The sequence below is a fragment of the Myotis nattereri genome, assembly GCF_964212035.1.
Source record: "Myotis nattereri genome assembly, chromosome: 3".
Taxonomy (NCBI): Eukaryota; Metazoa; Chordata; class Mammalia; order Chiroptera; family Vespertilionidae; genus Myotis; species Myotis nattereri.
The window spans coordinates 148,168,325-148,181,791 of record NC_138077.1 but is presented as its reverse complement, the minus strand read 5'-3'; the positions used below and the strand labels follow the sequence as shown (position 1 = coordinate 148,181,791).

At 42.3% G+C, this 13,467-nt stretch overlaps 1 protein-coding gene across 1 annotated transcript in view; it reads left to right on the top strand.

The window, feature by feature from the left end:
• Nucleotides 1–315: 315 nt before the first annotated feature.
• LRRC8D (leucine rich repeat containing 8 VRAC subunit D) overlaps nt 316–13,467 on the top strand; it is a 92,598-nt gene continuing 79,446 nt past the window's right edge. Inside the window, exon 1 of the mRNA XM_081087769.1 lies at nt 316–463. The gene's annotated coding sequence lies outside the window, so the exon portion shown is untranslated. The remainder of the gene's footprint in view (nt 464–13,467) is intronic.

Sequence of the window (13,467 nt, the reverse complement as noted above, 5' to 3'; positions counted from 1 at the left end):
AAGCCCGTAGCGGATTGACTTAGGTACATGTGGGGAGGGGAGACCTCGGCAGGGGCTGGAAACGGAAGGGCTCCCTGCGCGCTAGGCTGGTGGCCAGGCGGCCGGCAGGGGGAGGCCCCGGCCCTGGGGAAGCCAGCTCGCGGGGGTCGCTGGTGTGGCGGGTCCCGGCGCTCGGTGCCCACCATGGCGAGGAGGGCAGAGGCGACGCCACCCGCAGCCCCCTCGGGCACCCTCCCCGCCGGCCCGCGCCCCTCCCTCCACTCTGCCAACACTGGGTTCTCTCTCGCTCTTTCTCTCCCCTGTGTTTTCAAACAGGAAGTGCACGGCTGTCTGTAACGTGCTGCCGGGTCCCAGAATGGAGGAGTGAAGTCTCCGCGTCGCCGCGGGTTGCAGCCTGCGGAGCCCACCGGAAGCCGAGTCCTCGGAGAGCGCCCTGAGGGAGCAGGGTGGCCGCCGGGTCCAGGTGCGTGGGGCCGGGGCGGGAGCCTGCGGGCGGGCGCGGGGCTGTCACTGGCCGCCGCCCGGGCGCCGCTGAGCCGGATCTCCAGCTCCGAGCTGCAGCGGGACCTGCGTGCATGTTCTCGGTGGCGCCCCACGTCCTGCTTTCTCCCCCACGGGTTTCTGTCAAACTCTGTCGCAGCGCCGCGCCGCTGACCCCGAGCGGGAGAGCGGGATCTGCCCGAGGCAGGCGCTTTCCAGGCTGGGCGCCTGTGTCCAGGAGTCCCCAGCTGTCCTCTCTTCCTCCTCCTCTTCCTCCAGCTGCTTGAAGCAGCGGCTCTTTGTTCCTCACTCATTGGCCTGGCTTTTCATACATAAATGCCCTGGGAGGCTTGGGTATGACTCGGAGTGGTGCGCGTTGAGAGGTCGGGTGCCAGGAAGGAAAGGGGTGAACTGTAGGTGAAGTGGAAGGTGGAAGCGTGAGCCCAGAGTGTAGGGGTCCAGGCTCAGAAACCCCACCTCTCCAGCCGGTGAGACAGGAGTTCCGCGCTCTCGGCTGCCTGTTTGGGGAGAGCCCGGACCGCAGGAGCTGAGGGCATTGGTGGTGCAGGCGCCCAGCGGAAAGGTAGCCACCCAGAATGAGGGGCAGCTCCTTCTGAGGTGTGTTTAGTCTGGTGTCTGGCCTGTGAACTCCAGAGTGGTTTCTCAGCCAGGCTCCCTTGCTGAGACAGAGGGCACTTTTAAAGGTAGGAGCCAGACATCTTTATTCATTCCATCCCATTTTGCCATCAGAGTAAAACAGGATGACTTTGTGAGATTCACTCGGTGGATTGTAATTTCACATCCATAGCTTGCTCCATCTCCGATGTCCGAAGGTGGAAAGCAAAGCGCTAGGGGAGAAGGTTTTGCTGCTTCCTTCCCCTGGCAGGTCCTGTCTCTGCAGACTACGTCCAATGAAAGCCCAGCTTGTCCCCCCACCTCTGTTTATCTACCTGGTGAAACCTGTGGAGGCGCCCTGGGGAGGTGGGATGGCTGAGAAGGATCAGTTTGATGAGAAGATGGTATGGCCTCAGGTTAAATGTTGGAACAGAGTTAAAGCAAGTAGCATCTTCTTACTCTATTTTGGAGGAAGGGATGTGAACAAATGACTCGAAGGAAGGAAAGTGCGATTCTGCAAAGAAGGGTATCTTTCTGTAGCAGGGAGGGAAGTCATGACAGTACTACATGGTCTTAGCTCTTTCCGCTCATTGGACCACCAGGCTTCTTCAGGAAGCAGGGTTAGCTGTGATATTTAAATTCATGATGTTGAATGCGGGCTGTACCATTCTAACTTGAAAATTTTATAATAAGACATATTTACTGCATAACTTTTGCTTTGAAAGGAGAATCTTTTGAAGCCAGGTAGGCTGGTAAATTTGTACTGCTCCCTCCCTCCCTCCCTTTTCCTTTTTCCTGTAAGCAGTATGGAGGTAATTTGAATGATAAGATCCCATTATTCCAATAGCCCTTCAGAACTTTAATCTCTTCTTAAAATGCAGCTGCTTTGAGCATTTATGATGCTATCAGTAATTGGCATAATTGTGTTAGTAAGTAGCCAAGATACACTATGAGAACTGAGCAATTAATCTCATCACTTTCTAGATACATAGACGTGGGCTCCTTAAATTTGAATTTAACTGTAAACTATCCATGTTTATCCCTCTTCTCTTGCCAAGTACATCATGAGATTAAAAGTGAAAACCAGTCATTAAGAGAGGCCCTTGGAAGACCTGTACAACCATAGCATGTTGCCTCTGGTTTATACCCAGGTTCATTAATTTATTTGAGGACTACCTTCAGCATCTGTTACTCTGTTTCAAGATAAAATAGAACAGCTTTCGTAACCTTCCAACCCTGTCCTCTGTTTGGGAACAGGATTTGCTCCCACTCTAGCAGAATTTAATAATAACTACATAATAACCCAGGAATAATAATGGGTGGTCTTTAGATTCTCATTTTGTGTTTACAGAGCACATTTTCTATAGTTCATTTATAATGTGTTACTCCTTATAACAGTCTGGTGAAGTAGGATTTATTTGCTTCATTTTATGGAGAGAGGAAACCGAGGTTGATAAAACGTGACTTGTCAGTGGTCATATTAGTAAATGGAGATCCTGGGACTTGAACAAAAGTCTGATTATTTTTTTCAGCTGCCAAAATTCTAATGTGACATTTTTTTCATTTACAGATGATCTTATTCAGGCTTTAGTGAACAGTACCTTTTTGAAGGGTCAGATGAGCATATTTTAACTTTTTATAATAAAAAAAACTACTGGTTTATCTGTAGGAAAATTTTTATCCTAGAAAAGAAATCACAAGTTAATAAATGATGTGTATGATGTTCCCCATACCTGCCTATTATACATAATATCATACCACCACTAGACATAGCTTCCCTACTCCCACCCAAGTTCAGGATAACCCACTGAAAAGCTGATATTACAGAAAGACATGGGCAAGCCCATGTGCACTTAGAATTATATAATATTAAATATTTTTGTAATATTCCTCAAAGAAAAAGTTTATTTTTCCTATCTTTGTGGTGCTTCAAGTTAAGGCTCTCTTTATCTAGGGGCCTATATTGTACTGAGAAGACTATAAATAAAATTTGGGGTACATTTTCACTCGACCAGAAAGTGCTGGATAAAATATTTGCTTTCTCTTCAACAATGGGAGTATTATAGTGATCTATAACTTCCCCTTTATGAAATATTGTTAAAGCATCAGGAGAAGGAGGAGAACGTAGGGAGAAATATAGTGAGTGACCTTTGTTTTATAAGTGAGGAACGACATGATAATGTATATTTTCTTAATACACAGTGCACTACCTTTTCTGTCTGTTTTGGGCACTTGCAATGGCTTGTGAACTCACAAAGAAAGGGTAACTAGCTTTGATGTTAAATGCCAAGGTAAAGTTTATGGCCAAGAGAGGACTAGGGGTGGGGTAGGATTTTCATTTTTCAAATCCCTTCTTTTCTTTCCTGTTTATTATAAAATAGAAATTATCTTCGGTTGGAAATTGTAAACTTTAAAGCCATGGTTCTCCATCATTACAAAAACCAGGAAGCTTTTATTTAATACTTGAAGATTTCAAAGTTTTTGACTTATTTAAAGTCTTACTTTTTATTTATGATGATTGCTAATGTTTAATGACAAAGTGACTATTTCATATCACTCCACTGAATATTTATTGTAACTAAAGACCACAGCATCTTCCTGTTTTTGTAAAATAGTAGTACATGCGTGTGTGAGACAGAGTAAGTCTGTAGACCTCTGCCAGGACCCTGAAGTCCTCAGGTAGGACCACAGTAAAACAGCTGCTCCCTGCTGAAACTCCTGAACGGGTGATGTAAAATGTGCTGTGTGTTAGCCATCAGGTTATCAAGATTCCCAGGTGGCATGTTCCCTCCTTGGTGCACATTAACTACATGGTGCGTCAAGTCCTGGCGTTGGATCTGCTCTGGTTTCTGGGTTACTTGCTCTTCATGGGCACTTTGGAGGTCTTGCCGATACTCAGCCGCGGGAGCTGTGTTTCTTCTAGGAGCATGCTCCCTACAGGGCTTCCGTGCACGTCCCTGCCTTCTGTTTGCAGAGTCAGGACTCGGACACGATTTGCAGAATAAAAGCTGTCACAGCTACCACCGCCAGCCGCCTTATATTCATTTCCCAGAAGCTAAAAGACACTTCCCAACCATAACTTTTTCAGTTTTCAATAAATATATGGAAGGAGCGAGATTGTTTATTCCCCTATTCTGTAGTGGAAAAAACTGACACGTCAGTTAACATTGAATCAACCAGTCTCTGGTTTCCATGCCTGTTGCCGTGGCTTGGGTGTTCTGTTTAAGATGGGGTAGGCAGAGCGCCAAAGTCTCTTAGGGTTAGTGAATGATGTTCTTTTTTCCTGGTTAAAAAAAAAAAAAATCACTTCCTACTTATGGAGCACCTTGTTTGTGCTAGACAGTTTATATGAACTATCTCTGATCCTTCCAGTGTTGTGCAGGGTAGGTCATATCCCCATTTTATAGATGATGAAACTAAGGCAGGCAGAGATTGTAACATTTTCTTTATGGTTGTCTTTTCTTTTTAAAAAATGTTTTATAATTTAAAAATTTTTTAGTTACAATTGACATACAGTATTACATTAGTTTCTGGTGTACAACAGACTGATGAAACATATTTATGACTGACTAAGTGATCACCCCATAAGGAGATTATAACTTATCCACGTGGACTCGAATCCATGTTTGTCAGTCCCCACACTAAAACATTCCCCTCATTACTTCTGCTGCTTTCTCTGTCCGTAAGCTCAACTATAAAGAGAAATGGGAATCTTTCGTTTAGTGTTCCCTACCTTTTCAGCAAAGGTTCAGTTAAAACCACATAGAATATGCAGACTTTAGGACTACAGACATATAGAGTCAACCTTTTAATATCTTTGGCTTTTATGCAGTATGTATTTGCTTCTCAAGGAGCCTAGGTATATTAGATCTATTGGTGAGAGTTTCTTGAGACAGTTTTGTCCAAAGCGGTATTGCTGGATCTTAGGAGATGAGCTTACTAATTGTACTAGGAACTGTGCAGGTGGTTGTCAGGTTTATGTCCCAGGTTTACTTAATTTTCCTTTTCTGTGAATTGGGTCTCTTGCCTTTTTCTTGTAAGAGGTTCCTTAAAAGAATTCTTTTGGAGTTCCCTGTATATTCTGGAAATTAATCTCTTACCTTTAGTTATCAGGGATATTTTCTCCTAATATGTCGATTGCCTGATAACTTTGCCTATGCACATTTCATTAACTAACAACAACAAATAAATTTTCATGTAGTTGAACCCACCAATTTTCAATATTGCAGTCTATGCATGTTGAGTTATTTAAGAAATCCTTTTCTATTCTGGGCTCACAATATAGCCTCTCCTTACTTTATTAGCTTTATAGTCTTATTCGTATTTGCATTTTTTAAACTATTTGGAATTTAAGCCATGAGGTAAACCTGTTTTTATTTTTTAAAAACTGCTTATATTGTGAGCCAGTTTCCCCACCACTACTTACCAAACAGTCCATTCTTCACAGATTTTTTGGTGCTACCTCTGGCATATACATGCACATTTAAACAGCTCTCTTTCTGAGATCTCTAGTTTGTTCACGTGACATATTTGTGTAATCCTGGGTCATTGATATACTTTTTAAATGACTGTGGCTTTGAAATATTCTTACCTTGTTACATGTACATGTACATTATTATATTACTTGCTTTCATTAGCATGATTGATATAAATTTAAAAGTGCAAAAATATCTTAGGTAGATTTTTTTGCCCTTGTTTGCATCTGTGTTAACTCTTTATATCTGCACACATATTTTCTGGAAATGTGTTTACTTCTCTGGGAACATTCTTTAACTTATTTAGTAACATAATTTAATCTTAACATTCCTAATATTACATTTCCTTCTCCATTTTATTGTTACTATTATTATTTAGCAGTCATGGCTGCCTTTCATAGTTGGTCATCTGTGTAGCACAGTGGGTGTCTCACTTCAAAGGCCTCTCCTTCCTCTCCAGTTCTCTGCATGTGCTTATCGAGCTGGCATGTGCTTTCCTGGTTCGGCTTTTGGATGAATGTTTTATGAGGTGTGATGCTGTAATACATGGCTGAATACCCTTGAAAGCCTGTTAATTATAGATGTCTCTTTATTAATGGGAAAACATTGCTAGTTTCAACTTGGATTCTCCACGTTTACTTTACTTTTCTCCATGCTGTACTCGGTGCACTGGTGGGTCTCATTCCTCCTCCAGTTTCCAACTTATGTCACACTGAATGCTAGTCACCTCGTTTGATAAGTGGGCATTTACATCCCTATGCAGAATACAGTGTACTGTATTATCCTTAGTTTATGAAATGGGATGAAGTCATGTCACATATAACATGGCTTATAAGTAAATTTGAAATTATTGTGGGGACACATAATGGTCTCAAAATATATATGGCATGACCCGGTTCATCTAAAACCAAAGACCCTTAGCCATAAGTTCCAGAATTATATCCTCATTCTCATTCCTCTTAGCCATGTTACCCTTAGCCATAAGTTCCAGAATTATACTGGTGATAAGCTGGATTTTCTTTTGTTTGCGGTTCTTAAGGTACTTTATGAATATAAGAGAGGGTTGCAGTTGAACTACTAAAATTTACTAAGTTTGCACAAAGTCTGATAAAATTGTAATGTAGACTGTTCTAGAATCCAAACCTATTTAGACAGATGAAAGCAATGTCCTTGGACTGTTGGAAGGGTTTTCCTATTGTGCCTTAAACAGGATTAATTAGGTATTCACTGAGTTTGAGTATAACAGCCCCAGCTACTGGCCTGACTGAACTTACTCGGGAGAGGACTTCAAACGGGAGGATGCTTTCCATTTCTCATTCAGGTTCCTCTGTGCTCACCGCACAGCTGTCAGATCCACCTGTCTTACCTGCCTTCTCTCTTATTCAATTACTCTGACCGCCAAGCTACTTCATCCATTCAGCAGACATTTGCTGAGCCCTGAACTTAAATCCTCGTTCCCTTATCTCTCTTCCTCCTACCTGCTGTGTACCAGTCATTGTGCTAAGTTCTGAAGATCCAATGTATCTCTGACACAGTGCCTGACCTCCAAAGATAGACACATAAATCATTAACTGGGTCTTAGAATGTGAGGCACTTTACAGCAATACCTGTGGTAAATAATAATGGTGAGTGGGGTACAAAGGAGGGAGTGATTTGTTTTCTCGTTAGTAAGGAAATCATATAGGAGGGGATTTTGGTGGTGAAGATTGAAGGGATAGGATAGTATTATTTACTGGGCTTAATCAGAGCGGGGTTAAAGCAGAAGAAACTGCCCAGGTTCAGAGCCCAGAATTGCTCAGTGTGTGAGGAACACGGAATATGAGTGACCGGAGCAGAGAGATCATGGTGCAGAGGGGAGAGGCTGGAGGTGCCTCGATGCACATTCTTGGTCCAGCTTACCTAGGGCCATACATGCTCCTTCTGGCAGTGCAGGCTTTTTCCTGAGAGAGCTGTGGAACCGTCAAAGGTGAAATTAATGCTCAAATAACTGTCTTCAGATAATCTTACAAGGAAGCAAGGAGAAGTGCAGTCAGTGGCTGTTTAAAAATCCAGCTAGAAATTGTGAAGACTGGAACTAAGGCAAAGGCGGTGTGAAAGAAAAGGAGAGCAGATGGATTTGAGAATTATTCAGTAGAAAGAATTACTGATTTGATGGAAAGTAGGGGGAGGGGAAAGAGGGAGGAAGAAGAAAGGGTACTGTTGATGTCTCTGGTTGGGAAGATCCACTGTGTGAGGTGTCATTAGTCAGGGTGGAAACAGAGGGGCAAGTTTGGAGAGAGAATAGTGAGTTCATTGTGAAAAGTCGGGGTGCCTGTGTGGCATTCAGCCCATTTTGAGGCCTAGACCCCAGGAGAGAAGTCAGGACTGGAGACATGTGTTGGGAAGTGACTAAAGCTGGAGGTTGGTTGTAGCCATGCATGTAGTTGAGGTCCAACAGGGATGACCAGGGGACCAAATTCTGAGCAGACAAAAGAAGAGGAATGAGAATGAGGATCAGGAAATCTTCATTAGTAACAGTGAACACCAGGGTGATTTTTTGTTTTTGTTTCCATATATTCTTTTGTTTCCTTATATTTTGGTTGAGAATACTGTTGTAGCTAAAGTAGAAGAGAGAACAGTGATGGAATAAGGTTCCATATAATCCTTACAACAGTACCCCCTGAAATAATTATTATTTTATTATTCTTTATATATTTTTATTGATTTCAGAGAGGAAGGGAGAGGGAGAGGGAGAGATGGAAACATCAATGATAGAATCATTGATCAGCTGCCTCCTGCATGCCCCCTCTACTGGGGGTCAAGTTCACAACCCGGGCATGTGCCCTGGACAGGAATCGAACCAGGGCCCCTTTAGTCCGTAGGCTGATGCTCTATCTACTGAGCAAAACCAGCTAGGGCATTATTGTTATAGAACAGCTCTTTTTCTAAAGCTTGGGTAAGCAGCTCGCCACCTAGCCCAGGTAATAAATAAGTAGGGAAAAGCTGTCTGGCCTGTTGGAGGCCACAGGAAGGTCAGGTAGAGTAGGGATTGAAACGAGACTGGATTTGGGAATCAGGTATTCAGTGGGTAGTCAGAAGAGTTCTAAAGTCTAAAAGTCGATGTCATGGGTGAGGAGAGAGGAGGAGTTGAGAAGTGGGGGCACCGAGTGGAGCGAGGTGTGTGTGTGTGTGTGTGTGTGTGTGTGTGTGTGTGTGTACACATTAGTCCATGAAGGAGTATTTTGTGTGCATAGTGGTGACTGGAGCTTCTGTTTTGGTTGAGAATACTGGAGAGACTAAAGGTGGAAGGGAGAACAACTAATGGAGTGAGGTTCCCAAAAAGATAGGGCGGCCGGGGCAGGAGAGGGCTCGGTAAAGCTCTGTCTGATGGTAGGTAAATGTGCACGCGGAGGGGAAGGAAGCTGAGAAAGTTCATTCCTGATGGCTTGTGTTTCCTCAGTAAAGTAGGAGCAGGTGAAATCCACTGAGAGTGGGGAGGCCTGGAGAAGACATTTGAAAGTTAGCAACAATTAACTTGGAAAAAGGAGCTCATTGATTTAGGATGAGTAATAGTCCTGTGTCATCCGAGGGCCCTGTCGGGGTTTGGTCCGTGGGGATTCGGTGCTGGTGGGTGTTTTTTTTTGTTTTTGTTCGTTTTTTTGCCTGATAAAGCTGAATACCATAAATGACCTTTTAAAATAAAACACAGGCCTTGCCTCAAATGTAAAGATGGTGATTTAAGGAAGCTTAAGGGTGTGGGGGGAAGGGAGAGAGAGCAGGACAAAAGGAAAACTGCTTCTTCCGTTAACTGAGGATGGCCTCAGGGAAGTCAGCTAATGTCTCTGAGCCCTCAGTTTCCTCATCTTTTCGGGAGGAAGTTACACTAAATGTCTTCTCACGTCGCTTGTAACTTTCAGAACTTCTGTGAGGCTCATCCATCATTAGACAAATATGAGTGGACAGAAGAATAAGAGTGGTTAGGTTCCCGTCATTTATCATTCATGAGTTCTTCTGGGAGCAACTGTCATGCCAGTGCCTTTGGGGCTTTGACAACATGAGACCAGGACAGCTGTCAGTTGGCCGCGCCCAAGTGTTCCGCTGCTCTGCTGCCCTGCCCCTGGCATTGGGAGAGAGGAGGTGTGGCAGGAAAGGGGAACGGGAACATGGGGCTGTGATGAGAGTTGTGCAAGGAAGGCATAGGGAGGGTGGGTTTGCTGTGTGCCCCGGCCCCCTGAGCCAGCAGCGGGTCATTTCATAAAGGTGGTGATGGTGATGGTCTTTGCCTGTATGGTTGCATTTTATTTTCACTGGGTTTGTTTCTCCCTCTTGGTGAAACGTGTGGCATGTAGAAGAGAATTCAACAGTTGGAGAAGGCTAAGCATATGTACAGCATCTTACCTTAAGTTTTTCCTGCCTCCCGTCGCCTTCTCTACACTTTGGTTTTTCTTTGCCTATAGAAATCAGAAGTAGTTTGAAGCATTTCATCACTCCTCTCGACTGGGTTTGTGCTTCCCCAGGAAGGCTTACTCTTCAAAGCCATTTAACTGTCTCGGCCTCCTATTAAGAAGAACAGGAATGACATCATAAAGCCCTAGAGGTGTGGCTAGATTTGAAGGTGAATCCAGGTCACATGAGCCGCTCCAGAGATTGTTGTAATAATTGTAGCAAGCCCAGACAGGTGACAGGACACTCTTTTGAAAATTAAGCTTCTAATCTTTCTCTATACTGTTACATATTTGAGAGAAATTTGGGCATTTCTTTTTTTCCTCATTAAGCTATTACACAACTTAATGCTTGGAAAATTCTTCCCAGGAAGAAACAGGGTGTAACAGTGTGAGTGAGACATTTAAAAAAAATTTACCCTTTTAGCTGAAGTCTGGGAATACTAGTCTCTTCCCACCCCATGGCTGTAGTTTCTTTCTGAAAGTCTCAATTTCTCCGTATAATTAACTATTCTTCAAAGTGAAACATAGTTAAAAAGTTAAAGCCATTTAAACTGTAACATTAAAACATAGTCTAAAATTGTGTTCTTCCATTTCCTGAGAAGCAACAGGAAGGATTTGCTTTCTCAAAATAAACTGTGTAGCCTGACTGTGAAGTCAGTGGCGGAGATGAAAGATTCCCACATCATCTCAAAATGGGAAATTCTCAGTCATGTTTTCTAACCTCAGAAAACCAAATGTAATAATGCTAGAGGAACAACAACACGAGGGGCCAGCATATGTGTGTACATTTTAGAAACACACCTTTAGTATATGTGAAATCGTCTGAGCCTAAGCGTGAACTGTCTAATATGTCTAGGAGAGGCCGTTTCCAAGGTGTGTTTCATTAGTATGGGCGTGTTAGACATGCAGCAACGGAACGTGCCCTTCCGGGCATTAAATTTAGGAAGAATAGAGAAAAGCCATATAACAGCTACACATGAACTTGCTAGATCAGTAAATTATCTCATAGCTCTGCTAGTAAGAAAAGTTTAGCAGCTCCTGTTGAACAGTGAGCTATATACATTCAAAAAGGAATCGGCTACAGTAATTTCATTTAAATGTATACCTATATACGTACATACACATACATTCTCGGGTAGGAATAAGCACATTTGTTAATGTTCCTCTGCTTCTAGAAACAAGGAGTGAGAGCCCCTTTTAGAGATAGGCAATCTGTTGTATTATGGCTGGCAGATTTGTTTGTGAGATGCAAACAAAAAAGGTTAGGGAGACTGTTAAGTATTCATCAATTAATTTGTGGGTTCAAATAATATACAGTTCTATATTCCTCAAGTAGTACAAAATGGGTCAACATTTTGAAATGTTGGACAGTATTTATACATATTGGGAAAATTATATATACACTTAGACATTTATGGACTATATCTCAATAGATTAGTTTTTTACTGTACCTGTCTTTTTAAAAAGGTAGAAAAACAGATTTCGGTTCCTTCCTTTATTTTTAACCTATCTCTTTATATTTAAACGGGTTTCTTGTAGATAACATATGTTTTGGTCTGTGTTGTTTTTTCTTTTTAAAATATTCTCTGACAATCTATGTCTTTGAATTGCCGTGTTTGGATGATTCACATTTAATTTGATTATTGATATAGTTGAGCTAATATTTACCATGTTTGTAACTGTTTTCTATTTGCTGCATTTGCTCTTTATTTTTTCCCTTTTTAGAAATTTTTGTCTTCTGTGGGTTTAAGTGAACATTTTATATAATTCCATTTCATCTCCTCTTTTAGCCTACCAAGTTACACATCCTTTACATTTTTAGTGGTTACCCTAAAAATACCCAAACAAAAACATTGTGTGTGTAGGCATAGAAAAAAAAATTGGTAGGCTATATACCACGATGTTAAGATTAGTTATCTTTGGGTGGTAGCATTATACATGACTTTTACTTTCTTTTTTATAGTTTTCTGTATTTATATTTTTTTTTACTAGCAAGCAGATATTTCTTTTATAATCGGAAACAGCAAGGCTCTTTTCATTTTGAAGAAAAAGGAGGAGTTTAAACGAACTGTGAATCTCTCATGGTCCTACAGTTTATACCAGGGGTGGGCAAACTTTTTGACTCGAGGTCCACAATGGGTTCTTAAACTGGACCGGAGGGCCGGAACAAAAGCATGGATGGAGTGTTTGTGTGAACTAATATAAATTCAAAGTAAACATCATTACATAAAAGGGTACGGTCTTTTTTTTCAATAGTTTTATTCATTTCAAACGGGCCGAATCCAGCCCACAGCTGGTTTATACCCTCTCTCTGTTTCCAGCTTGAGATGAGCACATTGTCCGGCAACCACCAGCACCCCCTGGCAGGAAGAGGGCAGCGGTTTTACTGCTCCTCACCTTGCACTGGGAAGGTTGTCAGCTCCAGTCCTGTACCTGCTCTGCCTGCAAAGTGAGAATGAACCCGCAGAATGACTTAGGCTTCCACTTAATACAGAGTTAACCAAACCCCTCTCTTGCTGCATAATTAAGTTCTTGTCTACATAGAATGTCTTTATGCCTTTCAACTGTTTTTCAGGAAGCAATGAATATACTAAGAACACCTGAAAACTAGTTTAAAGTATAGCTTTTTGCACAGAACTTGCAATAGTTCTTTGGTTTGTTGATATGAAACCTGCTCTGTTTGGACAGCTGTTAGGCGTACTGTCTACTATGGTAGGTAATAAGTGAAGAGATTGTAACTAGTTGAGGCTGTTGGTCTGTCTGGATTTCAAGAAACTCGATTCCCCTTGTGAGATTTTAGAGAAAATCACCATTAATGTTCTTTTGATGTTGCTTATATCTTCTGAATTTATTTGTGATTTCATGTAAACTAAATCCAATTTAAAGTTTAAGAAAGTGGCATGGCTCAGTGCAAATAGATGAAATGTAGGTATAGAAAATTGGTTTTATTATCAACTTATCTGTCAGGTGTTTTTAAGAAAATCATCCTATATAACAGTGGTTCTCAACCTTCCTAATGCCACAACCCTTTAATACAGTTCCTCATGTTGTGGTGACCCCCAACCATAAAATTATTTTCGTTGCTACTTCATAATTGTAATTTTGCTACTGTTATGAATCGTAATGTAAATACCTGATATGCAGGATGTATTTTCATTGTTACAAATTGAAGCATAGTGATTAATCACAAAAACAATATGTAATTATATATGTGTTTTCTGATGGTCTTAGGCGACCCCTGTGAAAGGGTCCTTAGACCCTCAAAGGGGTTGCAACCCACCGGTTGAGAACCGCTGCTATATAATAAAACCCTAATATGCAAATCGACCAAACGGCGGAACGACTGGTCGCTATGACGCACACTGACCACCAAGGGGCAAGACACTCAATGCAGGAGCTGCCCCCTACCCACAGGCCCAAGGCCAGCCAAGGCGGGTGCCAGCAGGAGGACTCCCCCCCCCCCCATTGCCCCA